The sequence below is a fragment of the Aedes aegypti genome, chromosome 2 (assembly GCF_002204515.2).
Source record: "Aedes aegypti strain LVP_AGWG chromosome 2, AaegL5.0 Primary Assembly, whole genome shotgun sequence".
Lineage (NCBI taxonomy): Eukaryota > Metazoa > Arthropoda > Insecta > Diptera > Culicidae > Aedes > Aedes aegypti.
In genome coordinates, this window is record NC_035108.1 from 295703782 (window position 1) to 295728373 (window position 24592).

General features: G+C 40.0%; 1 protein-coding gene across 5 annotated transcripts in view; it reads left to right on the forward strand.

Moving 5' to 3' along the window:
* The window catches only part of LOC5566521 (carnitine O-palmitoyltransferase 1, liver isoform), a 155975-nt gene that overhangs the window by 78162 nt on the left and 53221 nt on the right, over positions 1 to 24592 (forward strand). For 2 of the 5 annotated variants that reach the window (XR_002500612.1, XM_021845452.1), the window contains exon 1: positions 19722 to 19921. The exons of 1 other annotated variant lie outside the window; for it this stretch is intronic. The gene's annotated coding sequence lies outside the window, so the exon portion shown is untranslated. Of the gene's footprint in view, positions 1 to 15938; positions 16303 to 19721; positions 19922 to 20211; positions 20233 to 24592 lie in introns of those variants that run through there. 2 more of the 5 variants (XM_001650864.2, XM_021845451.1) reach the window with 2 other exon arrangements.

Here is a 24592-nt window from a genome sequence, read left to right on the forward strand (position 1 = left end):
GTGGGCTTATGGACAAAAGGTCGAAAGACGAAAGGTCGAAAGGACAAAACGCCGAAAGACAAAAGGTCGAAAGGACAAAAGGTCGAAAGTGGTTTGCTTGGTGGGAAATTTTTCCTTCTTTGAAAAAATATTTTCGACCTTTTGTCCCTTCTTTTTTGTTCTTCGACCTTTTGTCCTTTCGACCTTTTGTCTTTCGACCTTCTGTCCTTTCGACCTTTTGTCTTTCGACCTTTTGTCATAGATTCGCTGACACAAAATAGAATTTCAAATAATTTAGAAATAATTGCTTCTTTCTGAGATAGGCAAATTTTAATTTTTCGGAGACGTTATTTTTGAGGGCCGCTAGTCATTTTAGAGATGGTTTCTCCCTAAAATCTGAAATAGATTATTCCAAATTTTCTATTACTGTTTGAAGTATTCTACAGTTCCTTGGCTTCAAGTTAAGCTGCAATTGAAAAATGAATCAGTTCAAATCCTGTGAGTTCTGTGGACTTTTATCTTCCGTCAAAAAGCTCGAAAAACGGCTCTCTCTAAGACCTTTCAACATTTTTGTCTTGATTTTACAAATATTTGAAATCGAAAATGTGTGAAACTTAATTCTAAAGAACATAATAGGTCAATGTATTATACCATGCAAGAATACTGAAATTATTCCGCCTAATTGCATTGAGCTATGCCTTCAAAGTTTGTACGGATAATTTGCGTCTTTTTTAGAGAAAAAAAAAAGTTACTTTTCTGACTTTCGGAGAAAACTGTCTACCTTCAGGCATTTAATGTGATTTATTCTGAAATCACCCAATTCAAATCTGATATTGAACGATTTATCCACAAGTTGCAACAAGCTTTTTAAGACTTGATTTGGAATCAGTGACCCCAATTTTAAGAGCCCTTCCTTAGCCGAATGATTAGAGTCCGCGGCTACAAAACAAAGCCATGCTCTCTGGGCATAGAGTACCTGCCTCACGAGAATGCGGAAATGGCAACTTTGACAAAGAAAGCTCTCAGTTAATAACTGTGGAAGTGCTCATTGAATACTACAGTGAGGACTTAATGCTGAGAAAAAGAAGAAGAAAAGAAGACTCCAAATTTAGTAAATAGCATGTTTGTTCATTTTTCGAAATCTTTCGCAATAATTGATCACCTTCACCCCGAAATCGAAAATTTCACTTCTTGATTCCTTAAAATTGGTTGTGTTATTATACTAACGTTTTGTCTAAATTTCGTTTAAATAATTCGATAAACATCCACCCAGTACAGGTTTCGAAAATGTTTGGTTGATGAAACATCCATCCCATAAGAGATTCACTCAAAGTCTCACATGTTCCGCAGAACATCACTGTTTGAACCCACCTGTCGCCGTTCATTGGTGCACCATATGTATTGCTCTGCGAGATTGACTGATGGTATTGGTCCCCATCGCACATGATGGGGCTTTGTGTGTTCGTAATGTGCCACCTACTTCTACTTCCCTTCACCCAGCAAGACGCGAAGATTGCGGGGTCCCGTGGTTGCGCTGCGGTAATGACGTAAATAAACACGGTTCAAAGTCCACCCGGCAAACTCGTTTTATCTTCAGTGGAATTCTGCGCGCTATCTGGTCGGGTGGCCGTCGGAACCGATGAAGTGAGAGCGTGTGCGAGGTTCCGGTAGGATTTTAAAGCCAAGCTTACGTGGAGGCTTTGCACGAGGATGTTGTTTTGACTGTTTTGTTCTGTGTTTTTACTTCTGCGCGGATTATTTTGATGATCTAACATGTTTTGCTGGATACATCGCTGCAACTAGTTCGATCAGGACTGACTTTTTTTTTCGTGTTCGACGTGATGACTTGCAAAAATGCTTCTATCTGTAAACGAAATATATTTTCGTCTTTCGAATTGGAAGATTCAACTCGAAAACGAATGGTATCAATGCCAAATTTCTTCTTATTGATATTAAAAATGAATATTTTGTTTGTGGATAGTAGTTACAGATGATCTATTTACTTTACACTATAAAGCAGTTTGTGTGTTGAAGTTAGCCAAATTCCGGGTTACGCCAAAGATAATGTCTATATCTAAAATATCTCATATCTTCTATTACTACATCATAGGGGAAAGTGGTCCATTTCGGACCCTGTTCTAATTCGGACCATCAAACATTTCTCAATACTGGCGCTATTGTAAAGATCGTGTGTACCGTTTTTCTACCCACCGTCTGCCTAGGATCCAACACAAAACATTTGACGCCTTCCAGTTAATTCGTTTGATTTTTATGTTAGTTTGTTGTTTTGAAGTGCTCTAGTGTGCTATCTGTTAGCATTATTTCCAAGCCTCTGGAATTGACAATAATTCTCCAATCTTACTGTGTTATTTAATAATCGAATCCCCCAAGCCTAAGCTTTCATCTGACCATATGGTTTTCAAATGTCTATGCACTGTTTGTGCTCAACTAGTTTGAATATCTCAAAATGTGTATTGGTCCAATCCGGACCTTTTGATGTGGTTCAATACGGACCTCTTGCTTTTTCAACGAACGAAGTCTATTTCAAAAGCTCCAATCCGTGAAATTCTTCTCGACTTGCCAGAAAATCACAGAAGTTGTAATATTTATGGATGGTGCCTTTGTTTCTGTTGTGGTAAAGTAAAAGTCTTCGAAAAATCTATGAAATATGGTAGTCAACAAAAAAAAGTAAGCAATAAATCAGCTACTTGAAAAGAATCTCTATTAATACCACTGCCTATTTTGGATACAGCGTTCCAAATTTGTATGGCAATACGAAACAAAAAAAACAAAACATTTACTAATGCTCAGAACAATACAATCAACTTTCTCTTACTCGATATAATGTTTTTTTTTAACATGTAAATAATCACTTTAATATAGCGTATTTTGACCCTAAAATGTAAGTATGTCGATACTTCTCCAACTCGATGTCCCAAGATTCGATGCTGTCTCCTTCAGTTTCCAGAACAAGTTAACCTTTTCAACCCGATATTTTCATGCCATGATTCTCACTCTTTCTCTATCTTCATTAACGAGATTTTAAGCCCTGAGCTAGTTCATCTCGGTACCAACGGCTTTACTTCTCTTCCGAACGAAGTCGTCACAATAACTTTTCACATCATACGTGACTACCGTTGGGGATGGGATTCAATCCCAGGTCCTCGGCGTGAGAGTCGTGTTTTCCAACCACTACATCAAGTCCGTCACTGATATGATTCTTTATATGTTGAAATTTTACTATATTTTTATAATGTTTTTTGTCAAAATAACAAAAAGCTCCATAATTTAAAAAAATATTTCCTTTATCTCGATATGTCCAATACGTCCAACGGTCAGTTTAAAATCGAGTTAGGGAAAGTTCATTGTACTAAATTTTGAATTAGTTTCAGATTTCAACCATGTTTTTAATCAAATTCACATTTTACTTGAGTTGGTTCTGACTCGAACTAAATTGGAATTTTTCGCGCATTGAATTAATTTGTTATGCTTGCGCTTATTGAAGAAGTTCAACAAGCTTTGATACCAAACAAATCGGTGTTTTATTTTATAATTACCATAGCAAAAAAACGATAAAATATAGGGTGGTCCGAATTAGAACATGTGGGGTCCGAATTGGAACAGGGTTGGTTCAATTCGGACCTTTTGCAGAACTTCGTTTAAACATGTCTAGCCATGTCCTGGTAGGAGATATCACAAAACTCTCTGAGACAAAAGTCCGCGTGCTAAATCTGGCTTTCAAAAAAACATAAAACTTTTCATGCCGTACATTATGCTGAAATGATATGGCCAAAAAACTGTTACTAGGTCCGAATTGGACCATGTTCCCCTATACAAAAACATTAAATTATACGCAACACTAGACTAGACTAGTACCTCGTCTGTTCTGAAGTCTTTGATGACTTGATGGACTTGGAACATCTTGAATGAACAAAAACGGATCATGAGAGTTGTATGCATACTTGTAGCCTTTGGATATCATCGCAGCCCTGGATGATCTAGTAAATAATTTTAGTAGAGGAAGCTGATTTGAAGATCATGATGATTTCACAATGTTGTACGCACGGAGACTTGTTGAACTCGGTTAGATTTATAATATTGTTGAAAAGGAAATAGAGAGAGAAACACGGTTGATCCAGTAGATCATATGACTGACCGAGAACATCCTATGTTCATATTACGGAATTTATAGATTTATGGAACATGATTGGGCTTTTACTGTTATAGAAATAGTGGAAATATATAATATGAATCCAGGTAAATTGCTTCTCTAATATCTAGAATTTTCTAAAAGTTTTTGATGTCTTTAACAAAGTGCTTCGAAAATATACACTAATGCCTAGTATAGGCACGATCTTTTTCGAAATTTGACAACGCAATGATCTTTGCCTCGATACTAGATTTCCACTGTACAACCGTTCTAGAGTGTTTTGTCTACCATTTCAGCTCGTAGGATTTGTTCACCAAGATTGGCAATATTGAAATGCCATGTGCCAGAGTGCAATGCTCTGTCACTATCCATATCGACTTTCAATCAACCAAAAAAAAAATCATCTATCGTTATTTGAGTGGAAAATCGCTTGAAAGCGGAAAGTGTCGCAGGAAATCGAGTCCACCAAAGTTTCGCTTTTCACGGGTAGGTGCATTAGTCAAGGTTTTTCTCTTCATAGCCCACTGATGATGCCTCCGCCTTTTCTGCGCCAGTCTCAGCGGCATGCAATGCTCTACGCGACGAAAACAGAAACACAGCTTTGAAACTGGTACTGTGAGGCACTAGCACATTGGTATAATTTAGAAGTGCACTGTAGCGACTAGCTAGCGACCTTTTATCAACTATACCGGTTGTCATACTTCTCTATGAGCCGTCGATAGACACGGTGATCCCCTGATCGTTGTTATCAGAAAAAAAAACTAAATCAAATCTGTGCTTACCAGTATGCTACGCCTTTTTAATGGTATAAGTCCAAACATTCAAATCAATTCAGAGATATATACTGCCATGAATCGCAAGTCAGTCCCATCTGCATTTTTGGCAAAATTAAGTTGAATTCAGTTTTCAAAATCTATTCCAATGCTCTTTCACCTGAACTTATGAGATAATAAGAATGTGTAACACAAAAATGAATCATGTTTTGCTCATCTTTATATTTTTCTCGGAAAGATATCGTTGTGGAAAGCAAATTAGGAAAATTTCATTAGGATTTGAAAATGATCCAATCCTCTGGAATTTTTTTAATATTTGTATGAAAAACGAGTTTGGAAACTTCATTTTTATCAATGCCTACTTTTAAAAAAAGAAAAGAGTTGGTTGGTAAATAAGTGAAGTTTTGAGTAGGAAGATCAACAAAATTTTGAGTTACGCCTTTATTTACGGTACAACCATTACAATAAATAATTTTAAACAGATTGTCGAGGCATCCTTATATTGTTAATCATGTTCAAATATTGCGAATTACTAACCAACATTACATGCTGATCATCATGCAATTAATTAGTACTCAACTAGGGTTGTCATGTCTATTGCGGCTTAAACCAGCCGACGGTGTTTTGAAAATACCTGAAGGTCGTAGACACAAAAGCCAATTTGGACAAATTGAGATGTAAAATTGTAAAAAATAATAGAATCGTTCTAGTAGGGTTCGATATTTAGTTAACATCTAAACAGATAACACTGAATCAACCATTTCACTCCACAGTACTCGGTTCGTGGCCCCATCTCTCCATTCTCGGTTCTACCCCACGCTCGCCAAATCGATACGCACTTGATCCGCCCACCTAGCTCGCTGCGCTCCACGCCTTCTTGTACCGACCGGATCCGAAGCGAACACCATCTTTGCATGGCGCGGTAAATGGCTGGGCATGGCGTACCATTGGTACCTCGCGTACCTGCAGGAATAAAATAGACCCCTTTGTGCGGTCCTTAGCCTCTTGCCCAGCAACTTCTATCCCTACCTCCTCGTGGTACTGGCCGGGGTACGAGTAACCTTGGAGAAGATCGGGTAACCAACCCCCGGTGGGAACTTTGGTCGTATGCTGACAGGGAACGGGGGGTTTGCTTTTGCAAACCTGGAGCGTCTGTACTCCACGTTAGGAGCGGCTCACAACAGCGTCTGTTCCCCATGTCAGGGGCGGCTGATCATCGTCCGAGTGCCAGAGAAGGACTCTAAGCTAAACTGCGCACTATGGCCCTCCGAACATTTAGGGGGAATGGTCCTCCGGAAATCTAGGGGGTTGGTGTCAGGCCCTGCAAGCCAACCGTAAAAACACATCAGCACAGGAACGTCAACGAGAGAATACGGACCGGAACAATCGGCAAAGACCACAGCGACGAAAATGGACTAGCGATTGGAAACTCGGTACGTGGAACTGCAAATCTCTCAACTTCATTGGAAGTACTCGCATACTCTCCGATGTACTGAAGACCCGCGGTTTCGACATCGTAGCGCTGCAGGAGGTGTGCTGGACAGGAGCATTGGTGCGAACGTTTAGAGGTAATCATACCATCTACCAGAGCTGCGGCAACACACACGAGCTGGGAACAGCTTTCATAGTGATGGGTGATATGCAAAGGCGCGTGATCGGGTGGTGGCCGATCAATGAACGAATGTGCAAGTTAAGAATCAAAGGCCGATTCTTTAACTTCAGCATAATCAACGTGCATAGCCCACACTCCGGAAGCACTGATGATGACAAGGACGCATTTTACGCGCAGCTCGAACGCGAGTACGACCGCTGCCCAAGCCACGACGTCAAGATCATCATAGGAGATTTGAACGCTCAGGTTGGCCAGGAGGAGGAGTTCAGACCGACGATTGGAAAGTTCAGCGCCCACCGGCTGACGAACGAGAACGGCCTACGACTGATAGATTTTGCCGCCTCCAAGAACATGGCCGTTCGTAGCACCTATTTCCAGCACAGCCTCCCGTATCGGTACACCTGGAGATCACCTCAGCAGACAGAATCGCAAATCGACCATCTTTTGATCGATGGACGGCACTTCTCCGACATAACCGACGTCAGAACCTATCGTGGCGCCAACATTGACTCCGACCACTACCTGGTGATGGTGAAACTGCGCCCAAAACTATCCGTCATCAACAATGTACGGTACCGACGCCCGCCCCGGTACAATTTCGAGCGGCTGAAACAACCGGATGTCGCCAATGCGTACGCGCAGCATCTTGAGGCAGCGTTGCCGGATGAGGGCGAGCTCGATAGGGCCCCTCTTGAGGACTGCTGGAGGACAGTCAAAGCAGCCATTAACGACGCTGCCGAAAACGTTGTCGGATATGTGGAACGGAGCTCAAGAAACGATTGGTTCGACGAGGAGTGCCAGGAGGTTTTAGAGGAGAAGAATGCAGCGCGGGCTGCAATGCTGCAGCATGGTACGCGGCAAAACGTGGAACGATACAGACTGAAGCGGAAACAGCAAACCCGCCTATTCCGGGACAAAAAGCGCCGCCTGGAAGAGGTGGAATGCCAAGAGATGGAGTTGCTGTACCGTTCTCAAGAAACGCGGAAGTTCTATCAGAAGCTCAACACATCCCGCAAAGGCTTCGTGCCGCGAGCTGAGATGTGCCGGGATAAGGATGGGAGCATCTTGACGGACGGACACGAGGTGATCGAAAGGTGGAAGCAGCACTACGATGAACACCTGAATGGCGCAGAGAACACAGGCACAGAAGGTCAGGACAGCGAAGGCGATGGCTACGTCAGCACAGCGGATAGCGGAAATCAACCAGCTCCCACGATGGGGGAAGTTAAGGATGCCATTCAACAGCTCAAGAACAACAAAGCCGCTGGCAAGGATGGTATCGGAGCCGAACTCATCAAGATGGGCCCGGACAGGTTGGCCGCTTGTCTGCATCGGCTGATAGTCAGAATCTGGGAAACGGAACAGCTACCGGAGGAGTGGAAGCAAGGCGTTATATGCCCTATCTACAAAAAGGGCGACAAACTGGAGTGTGAAAATTATCGTGCAATCACCATCCTAAACGCCGCCTATAAAGTGCTATCCCAGATTCTCTTCCGTCGTCTATCACCTATAGCAAACGAGTTCGTGGGAAGTTATCAAGCAGGTTTCATCGACGGCCGCTCGACAACGGACCAGATCTTTTCCGTGCGGCAAATCCTCCTGGCGGAACTGAGCGCGACAGGGCCCGCCTAGGAAGCAGTGTTACGATAGACGGGGATACCTTCGAGGTGGTGGACGAGTTCGTCTACCTCGGATCCTTGTTGACGGCTGACAACAATGTTAGTCGGGAAATACGAAGGCGCATCATCAGCGGAAGTCGTGCCTACTATGGGCTCCAAAAGAAACTGCGGTCAAGAAAGATTCACCCCCGCACCAAATGCACGATGTACAAAACGCTCATAAGACCGGTAGTCCTCTATGGGCATGAGGCGTGGACTATGCTCGAGGAGGACTTGCAAGCTCTTGGGGTTTTCGAACGCCGAGTGCTAAGGACGATCTTCGGCGGCGTGCAGGAGAACGGCGTGTGGCGGCGAATGATGAACCACGAGCTCGCTCAACTCTACGGCGAACCCAGTATCGTGAAGGTAGCTAAAGCTGGAAGGATACGCTGGGCAGGGCATGTTGCAAGAATGCCGGACAACAACCCTGTAAAGATGGTGTTCGCCACGAATCCGGTCGGAACAAGAAGGCGTGGGGCGCAGCGAGCTAGGTGGATTGACCAGGTACACCAGGACCTGGAGAGCGTGGGTCACAGTCGAGGATGGAGAGAAGCGGCCATGAACCGAGGGAATTGGCGAAATATTGTTGGCGAGGCTTTATCAAGATAATTGATGTAAAGCCAAATAAGTAAGTAAGTAAACCATCTTTGCAGGGTTGCTGTCCGGCATTCTTGTAACATGCCCTGCCCATCGTATCCTTCCAGCTTTGACCATCTTCGCCGTAGAGTTGGGCGAGCTCGTGGTTTATTCTTCGCCGCCACACACCGCCAAAGATCGTCCTAAGCACCCGACGTTCGAAGATTCCAAGTGCTTGCAGGTCCTCTTCGAGCATCGTCCACGTTTCATGCCCGTAGAGGTAAACCGGCCTTTTGAGCGTTTTGTACATGATACATTTGGTGCGGGCATGAATCTTTTTTGACCGCAGCTTCTTGTGAAGGCCATAGTAGGCCCGACTTCCACTGATGATGCGCCTTCGTATTTCACGGCTAACGTTGTCAGCCGTCAACAAGGATCCAAGGTAGACGAACTCGTTGACCACCTCGAACGTATCCCCGTCCATCGTAACACTTCTACCTAGGCGAGCCCTGTCGCGCTCGGCCTTACCAACTAGCGTGTACTTAGTCTTGGTCGCATTCACCAGCACCGAGTGTACAGGTCTGCCACCTTTTCAAATGCTCGGCCGACGATGTCCATATCATCCGCTAAGCAAACAAATGGACAGGATCTCGTAAAAACCGTACCCCGGCTGTTGAGCCCGACTCTCCGCATAACACCTTCCCCAAGTAACCAGTAAGCACGATAATGCGGCACGGTTACAGCATTATATGCGCATATAGGGTAATCATTTGATGCATGTCAGTTTTATATACGCATATAATGCTATTATAATGCCAGAAAAGGCGAAATAGCGTGCCATTATAGTGCCAAGATATAACCGTGCTTCTCTGCACCACTAATGCTGATATAAGACCACGTGAGAAACGTCAGTTGTTTTCGCCAGGTTTTTAGGGCGAATATTTTGTGCTTTCGCGTACGCAGCCAGAGAGCTTTCGCGTATGCGGCCAAGCAACTGGTACATGAAGTAAATAAATGAATGAATGAAAACGGAAACCTCTAATAGTATGCAAAAAATGTAATAAAATGATACAGATAGTACTTCTCCGTATCTGACATATTCGTTTTGGTAGTTTTCATCCTTCTGAGGACTTGCAATTGCCCATTTTGATCCTCGTTTTATGATGATGAAATTCCTCATTTTGCGTCTCGAACCTGCAACACCCGTATTGTTGAGTTGTTGTCCTGCTCCTTTACTCCTACGGCCTCATAAGATGAATAGTATTGGAAAGAAAAGTGAACAATTTAAACCATCACTTTTCCCCGTCATAAAACCTGCAATTGTAGTAGTGAGAAAATTTATGTTTGACTCCCTCTTACCACTATATGCAAACACAAAGCACGTGGTATATCTGTCAAAACACTGGATGGCATTTAAACATGCTCTGTATTCGAATATAAAGCCAATATAGTGCTTATTTAATGCCTGTAGGCATCAGGCTTAGAAGCATTAATGATGCTGTAATAGGATTTCTATGCAGCGGAAGTGCTGTTATAAGGTCTGTAAGCATTTGTGGTGCTATTATAATGCATGTACGCATCTATGATGCTGATTAAGAGCTTATTATTAGTGCTTATGGTTACTTGGGTCTAGCGCAATATTGAACAACAGGCACGAAAGTCCATCACCTTGTCGTAGTCCCGGCGGGATCCAAACGAACTGGAATGTTCGCCTGAAACCTTCACACAATTTTGCACACCGTCCATCGTCGCTCTTATCAGTCTCGTGAGCTTCCCCGGAAAGCTGTTCTCGTCCATGATTTTCCATAGCTCTTCGTGGTCGATGCTATCGTATGCCGCCTTGAAGTCGATGAAAAGGTGATGCGTTGGGACCTGGTATTCACGACATTTTTGGAGGATTTGCCGTACAGTAAAGATCTGGTCCGTTTTCGATCGGCCGTCAACGAAGCCGGCTTGGTAACTTCCCACGACCTCGCTTACTATAGGTGACATACGACGGAAGATGATCTGGGATAATACTTTGTAGGCCGCATTTAGAATGGTGATCGCTCGAAATTTCTCACAATCTAACTTGTCGCCTTTCTTGTAGATGGGGCATATCACCCCTTCCTTCCACTCCTCCGGCAGCTGTTCTGTTTCCCAGATTGTGCCTATCAGCCGGTGCAGACAAATGGCCAGTCTTTCCGGGTCCATCTTTATGATTTCCGATATTATCCTTACCACACACTTCATTCAGAATGCCGAATCTCGGTTAATTTTAACCGAGATCCGCACAGCCGAATAGTCGGCAAATAAATTCCCTGGGATCTCAGCAAATAAAAGCCGAGTATCAGTAAATCGTGCTTCGTTGCTTAGCAACCGGACAATTTGTTAGCTGAGTCTCAGTTACAATCGGGAAATAGAGATTAGCACAGCCGAGCTCGTGAAAAAAAAATCTTAGTGTGCAGCAGCTTTATTGTTCTTGAGCTGGTGAATGGCATCCTTAACCTTCCTGGTTGGTATCCATCCTCCGCAGTACCGACGAAGGCAGAGCAGGTGCTCTCAGCGCCTTTCAGATGTTCGTCGAAGTGCTGCTTCCACCTTTCGATCACCTCACGCTCGTCCGTCAAAAGCATTGAGCATTGATGACCGTACTATTCGTAGTTGCTACTCCGTGATTAACAAGAATAATCGAAATTGTACAGGGAACCAACAGATGTAGCTTGGGAGTAGCATACCATCTTCAATGTAAATTTTCGAGGACTCTGAAATTAGTAGTGTCAATAACGGCGCCGGCCATGTCCTTACGGTCATCGGGGAAGGGAAGGAATGTTAGTGTAACATTCGTTTTTACTAAAGACCGAGTATACCTCTGCATCTTCATGGTTGCCACTGGAAGGAGTTTTGTTAGTGGGAGGGCTTAAAAGCTACATAATCAGGATTCACCTTGGTAAGTGATGCGATTTATGTAACCTCTGTTTTAAAAGTTATCTATCAACGCGTCGACATCTTAAACATCGAACTTTTCAAAGGTTTGAATCTCGAAATTTAATGAAACATGAATAAGCGCTTATGTCAACACTTAAAGTGACGGACCATTCACAGTTTGATCAACAATTTCAAAAAAAAAAACACATGTCATGATACAAATGTGTTATTACAAGCATGAAACGAGCTCACCGGTTTGTTATCCATCCTCAACTGAACAGTCACAGTCGCAGCGTCAACACGTATAAGCAGGAATAAAAATAACTCCGATAGCGCGCGAACGAAGTGCTAATCGAAAAAAAAATCACAAAAAATAGAAATGTTTTGGTTTATGACCAAAAAACTCGTACTTGAAAAAAGTTTGAAATGGTAAAAAAAATCGCAAGAATGTTTCTTAGTATATCTTTAAACCGGGAATATTTTTGAAATACCGGGAAAAATCCGGGAGAAAACCGAAAATTTGAAATTAACTTTTCACTGGCCACCCTGAGTAACGGATGCCGCTCCTTTTATGCTCGATTACCACATCAGCTTTCTCAACGACCGACATGATAGCGTCCAAAGTAGATTTACCTTTCCTGAATCCAACCTGGTTGTTGGACAGGCCGTCCGCACCTTCCACTAGCCTGTTGAGGATTTACATGTATATCGTGTGGCAGGTACGAAGATACTCTATGCCCAGAGAAGTCGAGAAAAAATCCTTTACGAAAAGATCTTCGGCGGAATTCGAATCCCCGACCCTCAGCTTTTTCTTCTTCTTTCTGGCGTTACGTCCCCACTGGGACAGAGTCTGCTTCTCAGCTTAGTATACTTATGAGCACTTCCACAGTTATTAACTGAGAGCTTACTATGCCAATGACCATTTTGCATGCGTATTATCGTGTGGCAGGTACGATGATATTTTATGCCCTGGGAAGTCGAGAAAATTTCCAACCCGAAAAGATCCCCGACCGGTGGGATTCGAACCCACGACCCTCAGCTTATTCTTGCTGAATAACTGCACATTTGTCGCTACGACTATCTGGGATTTGATTAGAAAGATTAAAATCGGAAAGAAAGATTCAGCAAAGAAGGACGGATGGTAGCACACAATTGTTAAGTTAATGTTTCGAATGTATCTTTCAAGCAAAGAAGAGTTAAAAAAATGTTATGTTATGTTGTTGCCAAAATTTGCCTAGTTATTCTGATTGTTGTGCTATTTTTTTTTTTTTTGAATGATTATTAAAGTTGGTTTTGTAACATCTTGAGTGTCGCAAGCATACGAGAAAACATCATTGACCACTTTTTAACAGGTTTAGGGGTTCCTGGTGTAATATACACCACTTAAGGAAGATGTGCCGAAATGAAAACTAAACCACATGTATGTAGTGTTTTAATACACGAATCTAGTTGGTTTGGGTTCACCCTACATGGTATTGAGCGAATTTTCATCATAATTACACTAGATTTTTGGAAAATTTAACTTTTTTCAAGCACTACTTTTGCGTGAATTATGAGAATGTGGGGCACGATGTATCGCTTCTTGGGGCAGAACGCATCACAACATTGAGACAAGACGCACCTAAACAAAAGGGCATGATGCACCACAACAATGCATTTGCCTCCTCATTACAATTAGGCGAGACGCTGTAACCGTCGGTTCCAAAATTTTATAGTTTGTAGGCTCCTCCTCAAACATCCCTGTACATTAAACCCGCCTGTCAGTGTGTTCCCAATTCCCACTCCAAATCATAGATTCAAAAATTGAAATGACAGCCTCACTGCCGGGATCTTTTGCTGTCATTGCAGAGCTAAAGGCGTTATTATAGTAACACACGTTATGTTGTCTCGAAACTTGCGTCGTTTATTGGCAGCGGTTTGAGTTATCTAAATGTAGTCGGCCTAACATGAACCCTGCGCGGAAATGTTGCCAACCTAAATCTGAGTGGCCTCACTTCAGGTGAGTTGCCAAACTTCGGATGTTTTCTGTTGATTAATGTCCAAGCAAAGAATTCCAGGGAAAATTGACTTCATTCTGTTCGTGACTATCACAGATAATAGTAGTGCGCGCCGTGTATTCTTAAAAACGTAAAAAAATGTAATGTGTAAAATTATGGTGTATAAAATTAATTTGTGGTTTTTCTTTTAGATCTAAAAAGCTAGTTAAAACTTAAAGCTAATAGTACGGCAAGTGTTAATAAGTACGATAAATAGTTAAAAGTACGGTTAGTTACAAAAAAAATTTATTATGTGATTGTAATTATAATGTGTCTTTGTTATAGCTTAAACAATAGAACCATCAAACAAAAGGTTCAATTAATTCGTATAGTTGAATAGGATTTCAAAAGAAAAGGTAATTCTTTTGTTACTGTTGTGATTAACTATTAGTATGGTGAAGGAAGAGAGAGACAGTTTAAAGGTGTGCCAATTTCCCGGAATAGGTCCACTTCTGGGCCTTTTCTTTTTGACCTTCGGGTTCCCAAACCGGAGGACTTTTTTTTGTGCATCCACAGAAATTCCTAAGGCCTTTTGGACCGGTCTAAACCAGCCATTATTACAATACCCGGACCCAAGCCACCGTCATCTGGAGGATTACGGAATTGCGGACGGAAGATCTCCTTTGAAGACCATTCCCCACCATCTCCATTTTGGGAATCGGCAGTCCTGTAAGCCGGATTGTGGATAGAGTCGGCCATCGCAGAGGTTCCCAACGCTTTGTCTGCGACCGTGTTCTCTATCAACCAGTTTCGCCGAAGATTTTATTGCTGCATCCGTGTATGCCACCAACCCCACCATTCTGCGCAGAGGTTCCCAACGCATTCTCTGCGGCAGCGTTCAGCCTTCGCCAAAACCCACTTCAGTCAAGCCATCAGTTACCGCCGTGAAAGCCACCCCTCCGATGCATGCATGCCACCGCCCACCACCAAGCTAGCCACCGTACAGCACCAACCACCGTCATCCAAAAGCGCAAGTACACCTTATCAATGATGTCTCTCTCTTTAGGGCCCAAAGAGGCAAAATAAATGAAGGCATGTAAGTTAGAAAGTTTGGTGGTTATTTTTCTATTTGAAAACCCCACAATTGGTTTATATTCACCCTTTTGATATTTTGCTCGCTTTCCCGTGCCCAAAAAGGGGCATTCACGCCTCGATCTGGGTAGTCCGCTGGAGAAATACGATTTTCACCTTGAATTCTACTGACTTTGGTCCAGAAAATAGTTGGTTTCCTTCCCCTCGTACGGAACTGACAGCTGGCGGTTAGAATCCAGCTCCTGCTAAAGGTGAGTGACCGGTTTAGTCAGCGTAACGGTGCTATTAAGAATAAGCGACCCTGTGCTCAGCATTTCCCAACCCACAAATCCCCTATTGAGCAGCCTAGGAGCTACAATGCACCATCGTGTTTTAAACGTAATTTTGTTTATCGTATAACCACGAGTACCTTAGTAAAGACTTCAAATGACTCATTTTTTATGCTTGTGGTTTATTTTGGTATGGATCGTTCTGCCCCGTCCAATGGAGTGCATGTTGCCCCAACCGGGTGCTTAACAGAAAATGTTATGTAGAATAGAAATCGTTTTTGCGCCAAATCATATCATCAACAACTAACCCAGTCTCTAATCATCTGTTTTATGGCTAAAGGTTGTAAAAATCTCAACCCATCGCTTTCAAAACAACAAGTGAAATGATCGGGAAAGTTACATCAGAATAGTCCTTTTCGAATTTATTGTGCTATCTCTCTGTTAAGTGTTTTAAAATGTGTCAAATTCTCCGGGTGTCAAACAATTTGCAACCTTTCGTCAATCCGCATAGGGGTTTTCTCTCAAAACTCGTTTATTTCAGAGAAATTGACAAGGTACGTTTTGCCCTGGCAGTGCATATTACCCCAGGAACCCCTAACGGTATTAGAATCATTATTCTACATCAAAAAATTGAACGTGCAATGGTTACGCCGCAAAAATGGCGTTACTCAAATTTTACTGATCTTACTAAACTAACTAAACTCCATACAAAGTTTACAAATAACTGAACAAATCAACTTTCAACGGATTTCTGTTAGTGTGGAGTGGACAGTTTTGTTGGAGATTTATTTTTCCGATAAATCGGTCTGAGGAACACCATCCGTCCGTCAGTATAAGTACGCGCGATACGTTACACGTCCATCACGAACTACTATTGTATGGTGATGGACGACCACGACGACGACGACGTTCACGGAGCGTAGCGATTCGCTATCCACCACCAGCCAGTCAGTAGTTGATCGGTGGCGGTTCAACGTCTTAGTAGAGTATTGTTGTCGGCGCTGTGCGGTCACGCTTGTCCATCTCTCTCGTTGCTACCTAGATATTTACTTCAGTGTAGAACCGAATCAAGTTGCGCGCGTGAGAAGTCCCTTTCGCGAAGTGGTTTCTAACCAGTTCACAGTTCCGTGTCGGGGTTCGATCTGTTGTTGTCGTTGGAGTCAATCGCAGGCAGTTCTAATTAAGAAGCGAAAACTCTGACAAAGCTAACTTTTGGGAATGCATTTCACGCAAAAGAGTCGTTGAGGCTCGTGCCAAGCAGATGAAGGATAATATCCGTTACGATAACGGTCGTTTCCGGAATTTGCCTGGTAGAGTATCGAACAATGCTCATTTTTCAGTTAACGATCGCTTGATTAGGAATCATACCCACCAGGAAGATCATAATCATGCTCATTCACAAACAAATTTTAATCCGTCGGGTAGCCGTTCGAATCTTTCAATTTCGAATGTATCTACCCACGGTAAATCCTTTGCCGATATCGTAGCAGGTAATTTGAACTCTTCCCCTGTTCGTTCCATGAGTACCCATTCTACTTGTTTCAAATCAAATGGAAAAAACCCTACCGCCACAGGTAACTCCTACCCCGCTTCTTCGTCTACCGAAAATTCCAATGGGAAATCATCAGATGATATGTCTGCCTCTGATTTTAATTTTCTAACTGAACAATTGAATCTAATGATTGATGCAATGTTCAAAGCCACCACTATGACTGAAGCAGTCCAAGTAGGTGTAAAATTTACAAATAAAATTGTTATTGGATTACGTTTTTCTAATGGATCCAAATAATAATTTAAATATTTTAAATTGGAATGCTCGTTCTCTGAATGGTAAAGAGGACGAGCTGTTTAATTTTCTTACGGTTAATAACGTGCATATAGCAGTTATTACCGAAACTTATTTAAAACCTGGATCCAAATTTAAAAAAGATCCTAACTTTTTTGTTTATCGTAATGATCGACTTGATGGGGCATGTGGGGGAGTTGCAATCATCATTCATAGGCGTATAAAACATCAACTGTTTTCGTCATTTGAAACTAAAGTTTTTGAAACTTTAGGTGTTTCTGTTGAAACACAGTTTGGTAAATATACTTTCATAGCTGCCTATTTGCCTTTTCAATGCTCTGGACAGCAAGTTAATTGGCTTCAAACTGACTTGCGAAAATTAACTCGCAATAAGTCAAAATTTTTTGTCATTGGTGACTTTAATGCCAAACATCGGTCATGGAATAATTCTCAAAGTAATTCCAACGGCAGAATTTTATTTGATGAGTGCTCTTCAGGATATTTCTCAATTCAATACCCTGATAGCCCTACATGTTTTTCCTCTTCTAGAAATCCATCTACGATTGACTTGGTCTTAACCGACTCTAGTCATCTTTGTAGCCAATTAGTTACTCATGCTGATTTTGATTCTGATCATGTCCCTGTTACATTTCAAATATCCCAAGAAGCGATTCTCAATCCTATCAGCTCCACTTTCAATTATTTACGAGCCGACTGGAATATATATAAAACGTATGTTGACTCTAATCTTGATGTTAACATTTCTTTAGAAACTAAAATTGATATTGACAATGCTCTTGAAACTTTAACAAATTCCATTGTTGAAGCCCGGAGCATTGCAATTCCAAAATGTGAAGTAAAATTTGAATCCGTGATTATAGACGATGATCTTAAACTCTTGATCCGTCTTAAAAACGTGAGGAGAAGGCAATTTCAACGCACTCGCGATCCTGCTATGAGAATTATATGGCAGGATTTGCAGAAAGAAATCAAGAAACGTTTTGCAGATTTAAGAAACAAAAATTTTGAAAATAAAATTTCTCAATTGGACCCTGGCTCTAAGCCCTTTTGGAAATTATCTAAAATCTTGAAAAAACCTCAGAAGCCTATACCGGCATTGAAAGAGGAAAACAAATTATTACTAACTAATTGCGAAAAAGCTCAAAAACTTGCTATGCAGTTTGAAAGTGCGCACAATTTTAATTTAGGACTTACTAGTCCAATTGAAAATGAAGTTACTCAGGAGTTCGAAAATATTCTCAGTCAAGAGAACGTTTTCGAAAATGCCTGGGAGACTGATTTGGAAGAAGTGAGAACTATTATTAAAAAATTCAAAAATATGAAAGCTCCTGGCGATGATGGAATTTTCTACATCCTCATCAAGAAACTTCCAGAAAGTAGCTTATCATTTTTAGTTGATATATTTAACAAATGTTTTCAATTAACATATTTTCCTGACAAATGGAAAAATGCTAAGGTTGTTCCAATTTTAAAACCAGACAAAAATCCTTCAGAAGCTTCTAGCTATCGTCCAATCAGTTTGCTTTCCTCCATCAGTAAACTTTTTGAAAAGGTTATTTTGAACAGAATGATGGCCCACATCAACGAGAATTCAATTTTTGCCAATGAACAGTTCGGATTCCGCCATGGACATTCGACCACTCATCAACTTTTACGTGTAACAAATTTGATCCGTTCCAACAAATCTGAAGGCTACTCTACTGGTCTTGCTCTTCTAGACATAGAAAAAGCATTCGACAGTGTTTGGCATGAAGGTTTGATTGTAAAATTGAAAAATTTTAATTTTCCAACATACATGGTTAGAATAATTCAAAGTTATCTGTCAAATCGTACACTTCAGGTTAATTATCAGAACTCCAGATCTGAAAGACTTCCTGTAAGAGCTGGTGTTCCCCAAGGCAGCATTTTGGGACCAATATTATACAATATTTTCACATCTGACTTACCTGAGTTACCTCAGGGATGTCAAAAATCTTTGTTTGCGGATGACACAGGCCTCTCCGCCAAAGGACGAAGCCTGCGTGTCATCTGTAGTCGATTGCAAAAAAGTTTGGATATTTTTTCTTCATACTTGCAAAAATGGAAGATTTCTCCTAATGCTTCTAAAACTCAACTAATAATATTCCCACATAAACCAAAAGCTCTTTATTTGAAACCTTCAAGTAGACATGTTGTCACGATGAGAGGGGTTCCAATAAATTGGTCAGATGAAGTTAAGTATCTAGGACTCATGCTAGATAAGAATTTAACTTTCAAAAATCACATTGAGGGCATTCAAGCCAAATGTAACAAATATGTAAAATGTCTCTATCCCCTTATTAATAGAAAATCAAAACTTTGTCTTAAGAACAAGCTTTTGATATTCAAACAAATTTTCAGGCCAGCCATGTTGTATGCTGTACCAATATGGACTAGCTGTTGTAATACCAGGAAGAAAGCTCTGCAGAGAATTCAAAATAAAATTTTGAAAATGATTCTGAGGCTTCCTCCCTGGTATAGTACCAATGAGTTACATAGGATATCCAATGTTGAAACATTGGAACAAATGTCAAATAAAATAATCAATAATTTCAGGCAAAAATCGTTACAATCTTCTATTGCCACGATTAATGCGTTATATGTTTAGGTTAAGTTAGGTTAAGTATATTAAAAACTTTTGTTTTCTCTTATAAGCAGGTGAAATCAACTCACCTGCAAAAAATCTGAACTGCTACGGCAAATGAAATGTAATATGTTGTTAACAAAATGTTAATAAAATCTTAGATTTGTTTTACCAAATTAGGATGATAGTGTTGTCTAATAACACAGAACACCTAGATATAAGAAATAATGAATGTAATGTTTGGAATGAGCGAAAACTCTGTACTCTACAAATACTCGGCCACAGACACGTTTCGATACGTGCGTGCGTGCAGTAGTGCATATGTGAATTTTTGTTATATTGCATGTGCGAACTGAAAAATTCACTTTAGTGCGCGGCAAAGGCAAACCAAGGCAGACGAATATATAGTTTTCCACGCTACCCTCTCTCTGCCCGTTAGAGTCGCGGTGTGATAGCTAGAGAAGTTATTGTGTAATCAGCTGTGTTTACGAAGCTGCCCTTTTAAATTCAAAGCCGCAGTGTAAGTTTTCAAAAAAAAAAAAAAATTAAAGGTCTTCAGTGCCTTTCATCAATACCTACATTAGTCACGTGGCGGTAGGGCCCAGATCGGAACCGAACTGGCCTTGGGGACCGTTTTACAGCTGAAACCGGTACGAAGGTCTTGTGCTACTAGATCGGAAAAGTGCTGCAAATCATTCAAGGTGCATGTGCGCGCGATTGGAAGCGAAAGGAAGGGAACCGAAAAAGTTACATACCGCCGCTACCTGCCCACGACCGGACTTTGGCGGTACAAAGTACACTTGTCAACACACGAAAGAAGCTAAAGGAATGGTGAATGAAGAATGGTGTATAAGAAATCTGTTCGCAATGAGTGGATGCAAGTTAATCATTTTCCTGTGATGCAACAACCTTACGTTAATTACCATATTAACTTCGACATGACTTTCGATCTCTTGACCAAGATTAGCCCCAATATTCTTCTTACTGCTGGCATTAGTGTCCAATCCCAGTGCCTATTTCTTAGTAGAGTGTTCTAAATAGTGGGGCTTGTCCCGGGATATTTTCGAAAATATTGGGATTTCCCGAACAGCATGTTAAACTAGAAAATATAGTTGTATTATTGTCAACTAATGGCACAAAACAAGCAGTATTTTTTTCTGGTGACTGTTGAAAATGTATTTTAGTTATTGCAGCTTACTCAATAAGCGTTTGTATTGAGGTTTAGGGCACTTATGCATGAACTTGTTTTTTTCTGGTATGTTAGTAAATTAAATTTCAATTAACTATAGCAAGTTTATCTACATTTGTCACCATATTAAAATTTTATCGATGCCATTTGGTCGGTGTTCAGACAGACTGGACCAAGTGTTTTTTTTTTTTTATTTCAGAAACATGTACACCAGGCATTCGAAATATCAAACTATTATTTGCAGAAATAATGAAACTTATCTATTTGATGATACATCTGTTTCACAATAACGTCGGAAAAATCAGAATTTATGGAGTTCTTAACATAACTTTAGAACACCAATATATCATCTAGTCCGATCTGCCTGAACACCGACCCGTAACCCGTATTTTCCCGTAACCGTTTTAGTTTGCTCGATGTACTTCACACTTTTCCAGGACTTGCATGCCTGTGGCTGTCATTCCAATAATTTAAATATGACACAACCATGTAAAAAAGTTGCATAATCATAAGAGTAGACTTTAAAATATATGGTAAAATTTGAGAGTGATTGGTATCACCAATATCTATACCTTTTGCATCACGATTGATTTTCGTTTAGAATTAACTATAATTAATGCCGTTTCAAATAAACCATAATGAATTTCGTTTTGAATTCTTCATAGTTAGAATGCAGATAGCTGAAATATTGATGAATAAAATCTAAGACAGCTTTGTTTTTGTCTATTATTATTCAACTTAACCTTTAAAAATAGGTTCAGTTATTATGAATCTGCTCAAAAAAAATAAATAAATAAACATAGTTTCAATACCCGCTCCGGCCGTTCTATAGTCGTTTTGGAAGCATTTGATTTTTGTCCCGAGATCCCGGGAAATCCCGGGATTTTTAAAAATAAAATCCAGAATCCCGGTTTTTTTCGAGACCAGGAAACAAGACCCTCTAGTTCTAAGAGCATTTCCGCATTTATAACAGTACGCTTTTTCTTCACAAATTCATTTAGTTGCATTTTTTTTATCGTGTGGTGATTCAACTGCCTACGGAACTCGAGTAAATGTCTTATTCGAAAAGAATCTCGATCGAACTGGGATTTGAACCCTTACTTTCAGCACAATCTAATCGAATGACTGTACGTTTCATCAAAAATGGATTGTAGATAGGCTTACCAGAATGTATCCTTTGAGAGGATATGTCCTCCTCTTTGACCTATGTCCTCCCGTCCTCCTTTGCGCTGGAGATGTCCTTCTTTTCTAAAGTAAACGAGCATTGTATTTTCTGTTCACTTTTTCGTTAGAACCGTTTGAACGATAATAAGGAAGTTTCTACTATTTTCCATGTTAACCTAAGCGAGGTTACGCCACTGTTTTTTTGTACACGTATGTGAATTTTCAATTTATGAAGATTTTTTTTAGATATTTGACAAGTACATTTTCAAAGACTTTGAACCCAGTATAGAATTTATTTACTTCATCTAAATATTTTAAATTAAGGCAAATTTATTAACCAAACTAACACCCTTCATTTTATTTTAAAACAATTAACAATGAAAAATGGTTAAAGCATTCCCCATTTCTTTTCAATGAGGCTATTTATTTAACAAAATAAGCGATCTTTATCTGACTTAACAGCTTAAAGAAAAAAAAAAGTTATTAAATTAATGATCAGTTCGTTCAAAAAATCGCTGATCCAAACTTTCTGTTCTTATACCCTAAGCGAGTCCACCTTTAAGTTTTTTTAGTGCCGTAATACTTGTTTTTGCTTTATCGAATCTTTTCTACTAGATTTTTGTAATTTCTAAACAAATAATTCAATTATTAGTATTTTTCTGCACTCTAACAAAAAAATCTATTTTTTCTTTTGGTATGGCAAAACATTGAAATATCTTCCTTTAGGATGGTACACAAATTATGTCACGCCAAATTGCATCTCCTAATTAAATTTAATTAAAATCAATTGATGGTTTAATTTCTTGTTGAAGTAGTCTACTTTGCACTATGCTTAGCATTGGCTAGCAATGTTACGAAATGTTTTATTATTATTTTTCTCTTACTAATCAGGGCTTGAATTTTTCTCTAACTTATCCTACTCGAAGTTTTAATCAGAGTTTCAAATCTTCTTGCAGAAAGTTTAGGCACTCAAATTGATTGAAATCAAAATTTTCTTAGCTATAGAATAAAAAATCAATGAATCCGCAAATTCTTGAAAACAGTTCTTTATTTATAAGCGGTTTTATTGTACCATTAGTTATCTAATCGACTAGAAATGTCAAAGGTACAGTGCCCGTTGGATTTTGGCAACATGACAAACATTTTCATGTTTCCTACATCGAACCGTGCCTAAATCGAACTTTTGTTTTTAACCTCTCTACCGGCAGCTTCATTTTTTACCGCTAAAAAAATATCCAAATCACGATAACTTTTTTATTTGTCGATATTATTGCACCACTCTTTTACAAGTTCAGACTCCTCTAGTTTTCAAATATGTGTCGATATTGATAATTGGTCATCTGGATCCTGAGGTATTCCAAAATTCCTTGGGGGAACGATGTATATCCATAACCCATGTAAATATCTCAGGCTACAGAATTTTTAGTGTATTCGGAATTTACCAGTTTTGAACATGGTAAGCCTCAAATAGGTCTACAGAAATATTGAGATTAACAGGATTGGTTATTGATCCATGATCCGTTTTGAGTATATGCATCTCCGGGTTGCCAAAATCGAACGGGCACTGTAATACCTGCTAAAACGTTGAACTAGAATAATACTTGGAGGCATTTAATTAATGTTTTCTACAGGAATCTCTAAAGAGTTCCTAGACATTCACTAAAAAGTCTTTAGCAATATCTGAAATAATTTATTTAGAAATTACTGTCATGGCGATTGTAAAAAATCTTGAAATAAACAGTTTATTTGTTTAAAGAAATTTCTTGTTGCACATATTCTGCAAGCCGTACACAGCAAAAAATAGAAACGGTCGACGTAATCTTTCGCATTGTACCAATAATTGGACGTAGTGGACTTCAGGGCTAGTATGCCACCCCTGCTTTTTACACAAAAAACAAAATATGGTTTCTCTTTGAGCTGAACAATATGTTTCCATATACCGCCGTACGGGGTGACATTGGGTCTAGGGAGTGACTTTGACCGCCCTTTTCGATGCATCTCATGGCCAGTACGGAAGTTGTAAAACTAGTTCATGACAATCCAGTGGCTATTTATAACGTATTCTTGAAGCTTGTCATATTGTTTTCATTATTCTGGTTATAGTTTGCTGTAAAAATCTTGGCCCAAAGTCACCCTTATGGCCCAATTTCACCCCGCACGACAGTAGTACTCAATACGATGATCAAAATATGATGATGATGATGATGATCAAAATAAATTGCTCCGTTTTTTCGCGTATTTTCATCGACTTTTGTATAAACTATCAAACTTCTGTGGATTTTTATAAGATTTCGTTGTTTTATACATCATGGTTTAAAGTAAATTTTAAACAGATTGTTATAATGCACTGTACATCGTAAAAATATTCAAGTGTGTAAATTGTAGTGGCATTTGAACGAAAAAATCATTTAGTTTTACATAAGAAATTCAGTTTGGTTGAAATCTTTACTTATTGTGCCGCCTATTCGGCAAACGCAAATTGTTGGAGTATAATGTATGAAAATGTAGACATCATCAACAAAATCATAATAATAAACTAAAACGGGACACCGGTAGTAGTTTCTAAAGTGTAGAAGGGAAATAACTTGCAGAAAAACTCCCAAAGTTTTTTTTTCTCCAAATATTGTACAATAACAAATTTTTGGCGTTTTAATTAGTTTCAACAAAATTTCACAGTTATTTAGCGCTGATCTAGTGTACTATTATACAAATCCGCCGTAATTCTCGGTAATAAATATTTCGTATGGGATGGAAACAAAAATAACAATTTCTGTTATTCGAATTAACTAGTAGAGAGTTTCGCATGTGATGAACCTTGTTATGAAGTATCCCCTCATG